Genomic DNA, 12,114 nt, shown 5'->3' with positions numbered 1-12,114 from the left:
GTCACACTGCTGAGATTTGAAGCCTGGTCTTCTGAGTCCAAAGTCAGGGCTTCTTTCTGAAGGGTGGTGCCTGTCCATTCACGAATTCATTCAGCAAGCATCAATTGAGTGCCCAGTGTATGCCAACCACTGTACCAAACAAGACAGACGCAGTGCCTGCCTTCCTGAACTCAGATATTTTAGGGACCTAGATGTGTAAACAGACAATGAAATTATTGAGCCCAGCTTCTTTTTGAGAACATTGGGTGACAGGTATCTCACTATCTGAAAAGCAATGTGGTTCATTATTGGCGGGCTCCTGTCTGACCCCCTTATTCCTTGGGTGAAGAAGTGCTCAGGCCTCCATGAGGCCAAGGGGACTCGAACCCACAACTGTCCCATTTGGAAGTACAGCCTTAGATCTGTATCACTGTCTCCTCCTCCTGGGTCTGGCTTCCAGAGTCTTCCAGGGGTAGCCTCTGACCCTTACCCTTTCGCCCTTTGAAAACTAGAAGACCCTTGAGGCATCACCAGACCCCCTTTGTGTATTTAATGTGGGCAAGTGGAGCAGCTGGCACCAATGTCTAGCTTCCATTATTTAAAAACAAAATGAAGTCTGGCCCTCTTTCATCACAAAAGCACCCTGTGCTATGATTCTACTTATATGAAATATCTAGAATAAGCAGGCTTATAGAGACAGAAGGAAACTAAAGGTTACCAGAGGTGGGGGAGAAAGTTGTTATTGCTCAATGGGTACAGAATTTCTGCTTGGGTGATGAAAAATTTTGGAAATAGATAGCGGTGATGGTTGAATGGCATTGTGACTGTAACTAATGCCACATACACTTAAACATAGTGAAAATGGCAAATTTTATGTTATATATATTTTACTACAATTTATATATATATGTATCTTTATTGATTTCAGAGAGAGGAAGGGAGAGAGAGAGAGAGAGACAGAAACATCAATGATGAGAGAGTCATTGTTCGGCTGCCTCCTGCGCGCCCCCACTGGGGATCGAGCCCACAACCCGGTCATGTGCCCTGACCAGGGATTGAACCACGATCTCCTGGATCCTAGGTCAGTGCTCAACCACTGAAACATGCCGGCCGGGCTTACCACAATTTTTAAAAGCCAAAAAAAGTCTTAAAACATCTAAACATTGTAAAAATTTATAGCAACCTGGAAAGGGAAAGTCCCTTTTATTTTATTTTTTATTTATTTAATTTTTATTTTTTTAAGGTGACCGTTTTTGTTTCTTTTTTTAATGTTTTTATTGATTTTAGAGAGAGAGAAAGGGAGAGGGAGACAGAGAGAGAGAAACATCAAGGTGAGAGAGAAACATTGACCAGAGGCCTTCTGCACACGCCCCACCCGGGACTGAACCCTTAAGGTGGGCATTTGCCCTGACTGGGAACCAAACCTGTGACCCTTTGGTGTTTGGGCTGATGCTCCAACCAACTGAGCCACACCGGCCAAGGTTATCTTATTATTATTTTATTATTATTTTAAACAGTCTGGATCCTTCCTCATTATGTCACCCCAGGCCTACAGTTTCAAAAATTCCTGTCTGCTCTGTTCACTGGCTGTCTACAGTACCTGGTACACAGTAGGAGCTCAATAAAGACCCATGGACTCTTTATTCAAGCTTCAATGAAATGAAAAAGCCTTTGTGTCTGGAGTCTAGAGATCTGGGCGCAGCCCTGGCTCTGGCCTTCGCTGGCTGTGGGACCCAGATCCATTGCTTGGCCTCAGTATACCTGAATCTTACCTGCAAAATGGGCTCAAGAAGTGTTTTCACATGAAGATGGGGAGCAATTGATACCCTCATGTGCTGCTGGTGGGAATATACAATGGGGCAGCCACTTTGGAAAACAGCCTGGCAGTTCTCAAAAGGTTAAGTATAGAATAAGCAAAGGACCCTCTAGATATGCACCCAGGAGGAATGAAAACCCATATCCACACAAATCCTTGTGCTCGGATATTCAGTGCTCTATTCACAGTCACTGCAAGGTGGAAACAGCCCACAGGTCCTTCACAGCTGAACAGATAAACAAATCGGGGTCTATCCACACAATGGAATATCACTCAGCCACAATCAGAATGCAGTTCTCGCACAGGTTGCAACGAGGATGAGCCGTGAACACATTTCCCTGAGTGGAAGGAGCCAGATGCAAAGGCCACATATTGTATTGTTTCAGTCATATGAAAGCCCAGGATACTAGGTTATTGGTTGCTTAGGGCTTAGGGTGCAAGGGACAGGGGACAGGAGAGTGAGAGCGAAAGGGTATAGGGTTGTTGTTTTGTTTTGTGGGTTGGTTTTGGTTTTTTTTAGATGAGGAAAATGATGAAGGTTGCATGTATCTGTGAATGTACTAAAAACCATTGAATTGCATACTTTAAATGGGGCATTGTATGATATATGAATTATATCTCGGTAAAGCTTTTTTTTTTTTTTTTTTTAAATAGTTTTTGCTTCTGAGCTGGGGTTGAAGAGAAGCTGCTGGTCGAAGGAGACCCAAGGTGCCTGGGAGTAAACTAGAACCACAGAGGAGGGAGGAGATGCCCAGCCCGGAAGGCTGAGGTCAGGTCAGCTCAGCCCCCAGCTAGTAACCATTTCCCCTGTGGCCTTAAAGAAATGAGCTGTGGCCTCACTTTGTGGCCTGAAGCCATGGAGGAGGTTCCCTTTGTGGTATCTCCCATCCCACATTGGAAGTTTTGCCTCTTGGGTTTTTGGAGCGAGCTCAAGGACTTCTGTTTCCCTGAGGTCTGGTCCTAACCCTCCTGGAGCCCCTCTCCCTCTGCATCACTGGCTCTTGACTGCTGACCCCAGTCCCCTTAGACCCTCTGCTTTACTCATGCCACCTTCTGGACCCCAAGTGGCTTTGCCTTCATTTGACTCACTCGAACTTAATTTTCTCTTTAAAGACCCTGTCTCCAAATACAGTCCCATTCTGAAGTCCTGGAGGGCAGGGCTTTAACATATGAATGGGGAGGGGCACAATTCAGTATGTAAAAGGAAGTGACACCCCGAAGAAAAGGCACTGGTAAAGGGAGTTTTAGGGTTGGTTAGCTTCATGGGCAGTTGGGCAATTGGGACCTCTGGGAGATAGCCCCTAGGACATGCACCCCTAGGCCAGGGAGCTGGGGATTGATTCTACAGCCCCCAGCTCACTGCTACTGTGAACCACTGTCTGAGAGCTGCTCCCAGGAGGAGTTAATCCTCAGGCACTTCTCCCTGCTCTATGCAGCCTCCAGAGAAAACTGTCTGACAAAGGCATCCTGGTGTTGGAGCAGAGCCTGTGAGGATTTCAATGGCAAGGTCTGAGTTTACCAAACTTCTATTCATACCTCAGCTTTCAGTATCACCTCCACAGGCAGCCTTCCTTGAATTCCCCACCCTTTTTAAACACGTTCATCAAACCCAGACCTGACTGACCCCAGAATATGAGCACTTAATCCTGTTGTCCCCAAGGTCACAGCAGGAGATAATACACCACTTCTCTGAGTCTTGGTTTTCTCATCTGTAAAATGGGAGCCATGGAACAGTGAGAGAATAAAGCCAGGCTGGGTTCATAGCTCAGGGCTTAGCCTGGCTTGGAGCTGCCTGGGTAGGATCCCAGGTAAATCCTGCTACCTAGTGCAGGGTCTCTTCTCTGCCTCAGGGGAAGTACAAACAGGCTGGTTATGAACACAAGGCTGGACTCACATGGGGCTGGGTTCAAATCCAAGCTCTGCCACTTACCTGCTATGTGGCCTTAAAAAGGTGACCTCAGCCATGGCTGGTGTGGTTCAGTGGTTGGAGCTTTGGCCCACACACTGAAGGGTTGTGGGTTCATTCCTGGTCAAGGGCATGCACCTGGGTTGCCGGCTCAACCCCTGGCCCCAGTAGGGGTGCATGTGGGAGGCAACCAGTTGATGTGTCTCTCTCACATCAGTGTTTCTCTCTCTCTCTCCCTCTCTCCCTTTCACTCTCTCTAAAAAATCAATGGAAAATATATCCTCGAGTGAGGATTAGCAACAACAACAAAAAGGTGACCTCACCTCTCTGAGCCTTACTTTGATCTATTGAGTAACTGCTATGTGGCAAGCTGTGTTCTAGGACACAGACGTAAGCGAGGCAGACAGGCATACCTTCGTGCCTGGAGCTGCCATCCTCGTGGTGTGGAGGAGAGGAGATGGGGCGGGGTGGCAGTGACAAACAGATGTGTAAAATAATGTGAAATGTCAAGTGGAGGGATGCACCGTGAAGAAAAACAAAGCAGGGCAGGGGATATGGCCTTTAAATAGAGACCTGAAAGAGAAACGAAGGAGGAGCCCCATGGATACCTGGAGGAAGAGCCTTCCAGGCAGAGGAAACAGCAAGTGCAAAGGCCCTGAGCTGAATGGAACGAGAAGGCTGGTGTGCCTGGAGCTGAATGAGCGAAGGGGAGAGTGGGAGGAGGGGAGGCCACGGAGGTGACAGGGCAGGTGGGCCATGGGGAGGACTTGGGCTTTTTGCCCACAGTGAAATGGCAGCCATGGAGGGTTCAGACCAGAAGAGGGAGGTGTTTTTACTCGGGTGCTCACCGGTGCCTCCTGGCTGCTACAGGATGGACAGAGTGTGGGGGTGAGGGCCGCAGGAGCCAGGGGACAAGGGTAGAGGTTCCTGCAAGTCCAAGTGAGGGATGAAAGAGGTTGGCCCAGGGTGGGAGGCTGAGGAAGGGGAGAGAAGTGTGTAGATTCTGGCTAGATCCCAAAGGAGGCAGAACTCACAGGCTCAGCACTGGTCTGTCTGTTGGGAGGTGGGGGTACCTCCTGTATTTCCTACATTATCAATTATAGATGCTTTCATTTCCTAGCCCCCTCCTGGCTAAGAAAAGCTTTCAATCACATCACAAACGTTTGCTTTCACCCAGCATATGAGCAGGGCAAGGCAGGGCATTATCCTGTTAGTGTTGGCCAACCTGGTAGCTATAAAGTGATTTCTCTTTTAAATCTGCATGTCTCTGATCAACGGTGGTATGATCATCTCTTTACAAGTTCTTGCACCTTCTGGTCTTCCTTTTTTTAAAACCACTTTATTGAGGTACAATTGACATACAAAAAGCTGTACATACTTAATGTATCCAATATGATGAGTTATGTGGGACTCTCTTTTGTGAGTAACCTGTTCCTGTTCTTGGCACATTTTCTACATTAGGGTCAGGGGCTGCCCTGTTCTTGTTGATCTGCACAAGTTGCCCAAGTCTTGGTTAGTTTCAGACCTTGCAAATGTTACCTCCCATAATACAGGCAACTGGAGGGCACTTTCCATTACACACAGGTTCCATCCCTCTGTTCTGAGTCTCAAGTCTGCCCACTTCTCTCACCGCCAGCCCCTGGCTTTGTTCCTTCAGGGTGTCACTAGCTTGTCCTTCCCAGCTTCGGTCTTTCCCATCCCAAGTCACCCTCCACTTTAGGTCCAGCGCAATCTTTCTAAAACAAAATATAAAGTCTGGCTGCCTTCCTCTCCTGCTCCGAACCCTCCCAAGGCTCCCCAGTGCCCTAAATTCTACTTAGATCCTACCAACTTCTCCAGTTTCCTTTCTCTCCAGTTTTCATCCCTCAAATGGATTAAACACACACACACACACACACACACACACACACACACACACACACACACACACTGCCTCTCTGTATTCCAGGCAAATAAAGGTCTGTCTGGGTCAGACGTTGCCTCAGGGCTGCCACAGGAGTGAGATCCCTGATTACCATCCATCTGCTGTCCTGCCAGGCGGCTCCAAAACTCCAAAACACTCCCAATTCCTTCATGTAGTCAGCGCCTCCCCCAGCCCCGGAGCGCCGGCCGCTCCCACAGGCAGTCCTGCCTTCCCGAGAATTTAGCTAAAGGGACTCATACAATATGTAGCCTTTTGAGCCTGGCCTCGTTCCCTGCAGCATGAAGCATTTGAGCATAATGCTTTGGTGCCTGTATCAATAGTTTGCTCCATTTTGTTACTGAAGAATATCCTAGTGTGTGGATAGACCCTAATTTTTTATCTATGTTTTTATTGATTTTAGAGGGAGAGGAAGGGAGAGGGAGAAACATCGATCCATCGATCGGCTGCCCCCTGCCCCCCTCCCCCCCCCGGGGATCAAGCTAGTAACCTGAGCACGTGCCCTGACTGGGAACTGAACCAGTGACCTTTTGGTGCATGGGATGACACTCAACCAACTGAACCACACCAGCCAGGACCCTAATTTGTCTTACATTCACCCACTGAAGGACAATTGGGTTGTTTCCAGCTATTGGTGATCATGAATCAAGCTGTTATAAACATTCGTGTACAGGCTTTTATGTGAACGTAAATCTTCGTTTCTAACGACACAGCAGTGGGGTTGCTGGGTCGAGTGGTGGTTGCATGCTTAGTGTTTTAAGAACTACCAAACTTTTCCAGAGTCGCCCTACCATTTTGCATTCCCACCAGCAGCATCTGAGGGGTCCAGTTTCTTAGCATCTTCACCAGCACTTGATGTTGTCAGTATTTTTAGTTTAGCTGTTCTAATAGGATTGAAACGAGGCTTTAAAGTCTGGCATTGTGAGCTGAAGTCAGAGCTGTCTTCTAGAGATAAAGGCAGTAACTGGGAGTTCCGATCAAGATGACAGAGTAGGTGGACGCTGTGCTCACCTCCTCCTACGACCACATCAAAGTTACAACTAAATTATAGAACAATTAACCTGGAGAGCCACCTGAGGACTAGCTGAACAGAAGTCCTATAACTAAGGATATGAAGAAGAAGCCACGTTGGGACTGAAAAAAACCTCAAAATCAGCTCATATCCCACAATCAGAATAAAACAGTTTCCTTGAGGAGAGAAAAAAGGAGGTAGCTGAGCTGAGAAAACTTGATCCATCTAGAAGATGGAGTTTTGTCAAAATCTTTGCTGCCTGCTCCAAAGGGTTTTGCTGAGGAGGAAACACCACAGGCAGGAGGGCAGGATTTTGGTGCAAGAGGTGGCTCTGGGTTCAAACCCAAACTCTACCACTTGTCATCTGGGTGGCCCAGGTCCTGCTGAGTCCTAGCTGTCCCATCAGGTGAATGCGTCTTGGAAGTCCCATCTCACAGTGGCAAGGGCGAGGTGTTCCCTGGAGCCCTGGCCAGTTAGTGAGAAAGTTCCTGCAAGATTCGCCTTAGCTCCTCACAGTCTACTTCCACTTGTGCTTCAGTGGTGGAAGAAGTGGCCCAGGAAACTCAGAAAGAGAAAGTCATTGCAGGGGCCATCTGGGGGGAGCCAGGTAGGCCTGAGGACTCTGGGGACTTGGGGCAGCTCACGTGGCTTCAGGCTGTCCAACCACCAAAAGGGATGGAAACTATGAGCCCGTATTGCAGCCCGAGTGATGACGGATATGATGCATAAGTGTCCCTTCCTGGACTATAAAAGAAATGAGGTCTCAAGTCATAAAAAGACATGGAGGAAGCTTAAATGCATATTGCTGAGTGAAAGAAGCCATATTTGAAAAGGCTACACACCATATGGTTGCAACTATGTCACATTCTGGAAAAGACAAAACTATGGGGGACAGTCAAAGGATCAGCGGTCCCAAGGGGTTGGGGGAAGGAGGGATGACTAGGCGGAGCACAGAGGATTTTAGGGCAGTGGAACTCTTCTGTGTGATACTGTGATGGCCGATATTTGTCATTGTACATTTGTCTAAACCCACAGAATGTACAACTTCATTAGGAGTGAAGCCTAATGTGGACCAACTTCAGTTAATAATATATCAGTTTTGCTTCACCGGTTGTAACAAATGTATCTCACTCAAGCAAGATGTCAATAATAGAGGAAACTGTGGGGGGGGGGGTGAGGGAACATATGGGGACTTTCTGTATTATCTGCTCAATTTTCTGCAAACTGAAACATCTCTAAAAAAATAACATCTACTCATTAAAAAAAAGAAAGAAAAGAAAAGTGTCTCTCCTGCCCTTTACCCCAGCCTCACCATCTTCTTAGAGCTCTTTGAAGAGGACACCTAGAAAATCAAGTAAATATGGGTATATACACCTATTTCCCAAATCCACAAAATGTGGCTTCTTGTATACCCTGCTTTGCGCCTTGTTTTTCTCATCGCTGCCCATTCCGTGCTCTGCGTGCACAGATGGTGTTCTCATTGTTTCTTTTAGTGAAATACAATTCTCATTCTTTTTCACAGCCGCATAACCTTCCACTGTGCGGAGAGAGTGCAGCCAGCCCCATGTGGATGGATGGTCATTACCAATCTGGGCTGTTTAGTCGACACTGCCACAAATGTCCTCCTCATTTTCTATATAAAGACGAGATTTCTAGAAGTGGACTTTCTGCGTCCAAGGGTTTATAGGTTTGTAATTTTGAAACGTGCAACTGATTTCTCCTCCACTTGACATATGCTTAAGGACACCCCTTCCTGCAACTGTCGTGAGAATTGGATCTTCCTGAAACAAACCACAGGGCTCCTTTGCCCACCACCCCTCCACTGCCTCCCACTACCCGCAGGGCTATGCCCAGGCCCCCACTGGGAGGCCTTGCAAGACCTGGGCCTGAAAACCCACCACCTCAAGTCTCATCCTCTCCTCCCTGCTCTCTACATGGGTGCTTCTCCTCTGGATCTTTGCCTTGCTGGTCCCACTGCCTGGAACTCCTCCCTTTCTGATTCTGCCTGGCTGACACCCACTTGAATTTTAGGCCTCACCTCCTTCCAGAAGCCCCAGTGCTTGGCATATAGCAGGAGCTCAATAAATGGTGGTAGAATGAATGAATGAATGAATGAATGAATGAATGAATGAATGGGGAAAGGGGAAGGGACAGGCTTACAGGGCAGATGAGGGGGTCTATAGGCCACAGGGAAGGGCATAGCTCCCTCCCGGGGCAATGGGGTAATAGAGCAGATTTTAAGCAGGGTAGAGGCATGTTGGGAAAATTCCTCTTATTTACAGGGGCCCTTTTTGTGCCATGGGCCCTCAACAATGGAAGTTTGTGAGTGCATAAGATAAAACACTTTGATCTCAATGGTAAAGGAAACCCATTACAAATCCATTACATTGGGATACAGTTATCAAAATATGTTTTAATTGTGATGAAATGTGTGCATCTTTCTAAGCATACTAAATAGTGAGGCAGATTGGCAGGTCTAGTGACTTATCATTAGAAGCGGAGTGAGTGTGAGTGATACAAGCTCCCCCCCCCAAGTTTATGCAACCCCCTGAATTCTATTTGCAGACCTCTTGGGTGTCTGGGGACCTTGATGAAAACCCGCCAAATGCTGGGATGTGGTGAGAACACCCGGAAAATGAGCAAACTAGACAGAGGTGTCACCAAGAGGGACAAGTGATTTCCAGGGATAATGCAGGCATCCAGGCAGACAAGCGACAGGGAACAGGCAGCTGGGCCATCTGTCCAAAGACAAACAGGAAGCCTGTGGCCTGCCCCTCCGGCCTGTCTGGGCCCAGCCTTTGTGCTTTAAACTCCCAAAGGCAGGACCCCCCCAGCTGGCTTCTAGCTTCCTTCCCCAGCTCTGGCTCCGGATGCTGCAGGAAAAACAATCTGACAAGGCAGCACCTCCCCAAGTTCTGTGCTCAGCGTCTCCTGGGCTCTGTGCTCTCATGACAACACCTCTTGGGCCCCCATCACAGTCCCATAAGGGCCAGCTCAGAGAGTGCCGTCCAAATTTCACAGATGAGGAAATCGAGGCCTAGAATGGCCCCAGGTTACCCAGCCTGGCTGTGACTAAGCCAGGACTGGAATCTAGGTCTCTTTGGACTCTAAGTCTTGCTTGTGACAGTTCTTACTCTGAGTTCACCATTGACTGCAAGACACCCACCCATTCATTAATTCATTCATCAAGTGATTCACCAAGTTGTCAAAATGCATCTGAAGAACCAGGGGAGAGGTTTCTCTGAACACAGCAGACCTGGTCAACAGACACAGTTCAAGTTCTATGACTCAACTGGTGTGTGATTTTAGGCCAGTGGCTGTTCCTCTCTTGGCCTCAGTTTCCTGCACCTATAGGTTGATGGCCTAGGATGATGACACCACCTCCGGGGTAGTCGAAGCCTGCCCACAGCCGGTGCTCAGGAGATGCTTGGATGGATGTCCTTGCACCCTTCACCCCCACCTTGTGTTATCTGCTTACTCCCCCCACTCACCTCACCTTGTGGTGAGAGGGTTCCCTGCCCATGGGCAGGAGAGCTGGGGGCAAGACGAGTGCCCTGGGCTGACCGGTCCTGCTACCCCTGCCGTGGGCACCAAGGGGCAGTGGGCACCCCCATTCTGCCCCCACTCCCCATCCTCATGGCCACCTACCACCAGTGCCTCCTCAGTTTGGGAAGCCGAGGAATTGATCCCTCTGCCACCAGGCTGGCTTCTCCCACCACACTGATGGTGGGAATGGGAGGCACCAGGGGAGAGGAAGGCATCAGGGTCTTCTGGCCACTAGACCCCTGTCCAACTCTGCCTCATTCATTCTCTTATTGAGCACCTGCTGTATGCACAGCCCTCTCTGGTGCTAGGGACACAGCAGTGAATAAAATAGAAAAATCCTTGCCCTGATGGAGCTGACATTTGAGTGGGATAAAGGATACCAGGAGATTACAACTGAGGGTGGTCAGAGCTGCGATGGGAAAGCCAGGGACTTGGGGAGGGGGCCCAGGAGAGCAAGCCCCTGACTCAACTTGGGCAGGGGAGAGAGGTGGTCAAGGAAGGCTAAAACCTAAGGAATGATTAGAAGTTCATTCAGGCAAAGAGTAGGGGAAACAGTGCTCCAGGCGGGGGTAAGGCTTCTGCAAAGTTCTGGAAGCAGCTGCACTCCCCCCCCGCCCCCAAGCACATGCACACATGCGCAGAAAGATTAAAAAAGCACATTTTAATGCTACACTGATTCAAAGTGTGAGGTCCTGGAACAAGCACTGAACAGCAGATTAGAAAACAGAAGAGGCCAGAAGTAGATATTTATGGAGCACCAACTATGTGCCAGGTGCTGGGGGCCTCTTGAAGACACATAACCTAGCCACATGGATGCAGTGAGACCAGGGCGGCAGTGGGGATGCACAGGCAGCTGTGGGAGGCAGGCATGTCCAAGGTGAGATTTAAGGTTGGAGAAGGAGTCAGATGGGGAGTAGGTGGAACAACATTCTAGGTGGAGGGAACAGCATTGGACATTGATCGGTGTGAAGAGACCTGATCTTCAACTCCACTCCAGTGATCACACAGATGTTCCACTTGCCAGCAAGTTGATCTTCAAAAACCCACCCTCTCTGGCCATCTCCTCGGCCCCACTCCCACCCAGCCCAGTCGTCCCCCACCTGGACCAGTGCAGTCCCTCCTCCCAGGTCTGCAGGTTTCCGCCCTCAGATGCAGCCTGTTCTCCCACAGCAGCCAAAGGAGGCCAGAGTTCCCACCAAGCTTGGCCTCTGTTCGAGCAGCTGTCTAGGTCACCCGGCCCCGCCTAGCTGAGTCAGGCCTGCGTGTACCCTGAAGAGGACCTGCCTCACCAATCAGGTCTAGCAGGCACCAGGGCAGGTACTCGGCTCCAGGCAGCTGGGCAGGGCCTTTCCTTGTTGGTATCGTTGCAGCGTGTTCCCAAGACAGGGCTTGGAGTTTATAGCTCTCATTGACTCTGGTGTGGAATCAGCCCCCACAAGGCCTGGAGCGTGGTGTTCCCAATGTCTGTGCCTCATGCTGTATCTGACCAGGAGCCCTCATGAAGCAGGCAAGGAAACAGAGACTCAGAAAGGTTGAGAGATTTACCTTGGGTTACACAGCCTGGCCTAGATGGGGGCCAGGCTGGTATTTAGATACCACATTGGGGTTAGCATCCCTGGGTCACAGATCTGACACTAATTCACTGGCCAAATGCAGCAAGTCACTCTGCCTCTCTGGGACTCAATTTTCTCATCTGTAAAAGGGAGATGATGATGGCACCCACATGTGGGAAGGGGAACAACACGTGCAAAGGCCCTGAGATAGAGCTGTGCCCTAGAGTTTAGAGGAACATTAAGGAATTGAGCCCCTGGAGTGGAGTAATTGAGGGAGAGAGTGAGAAGAGGGGAGGACAGGGAGGTGACAAAGGCAGATCATGCAGGGCAGGCCTGTGGGGCGTGGTAAGGACTTTGGCTTTTATACTGAATGAGGTGGGA

The sequence above is a fragment of the Miniopterus natalensis genome, chromosome 4, assembly GCF_054644295.1.
Source record: "Miniopterus natalensis isolate mMinNat1 chromosome 4, mMinNat1.hap1, whole genome shotgun sequence".
Lineage (NCBI taxonomy): Eukaryota > Metazoa > Chordata > Mammalia > Chiroptera > Miniopteridae > Miniopterus > Miniopterus natalensis.
This window is presented reverse-complemented; position numbering follows the sequence as displayed.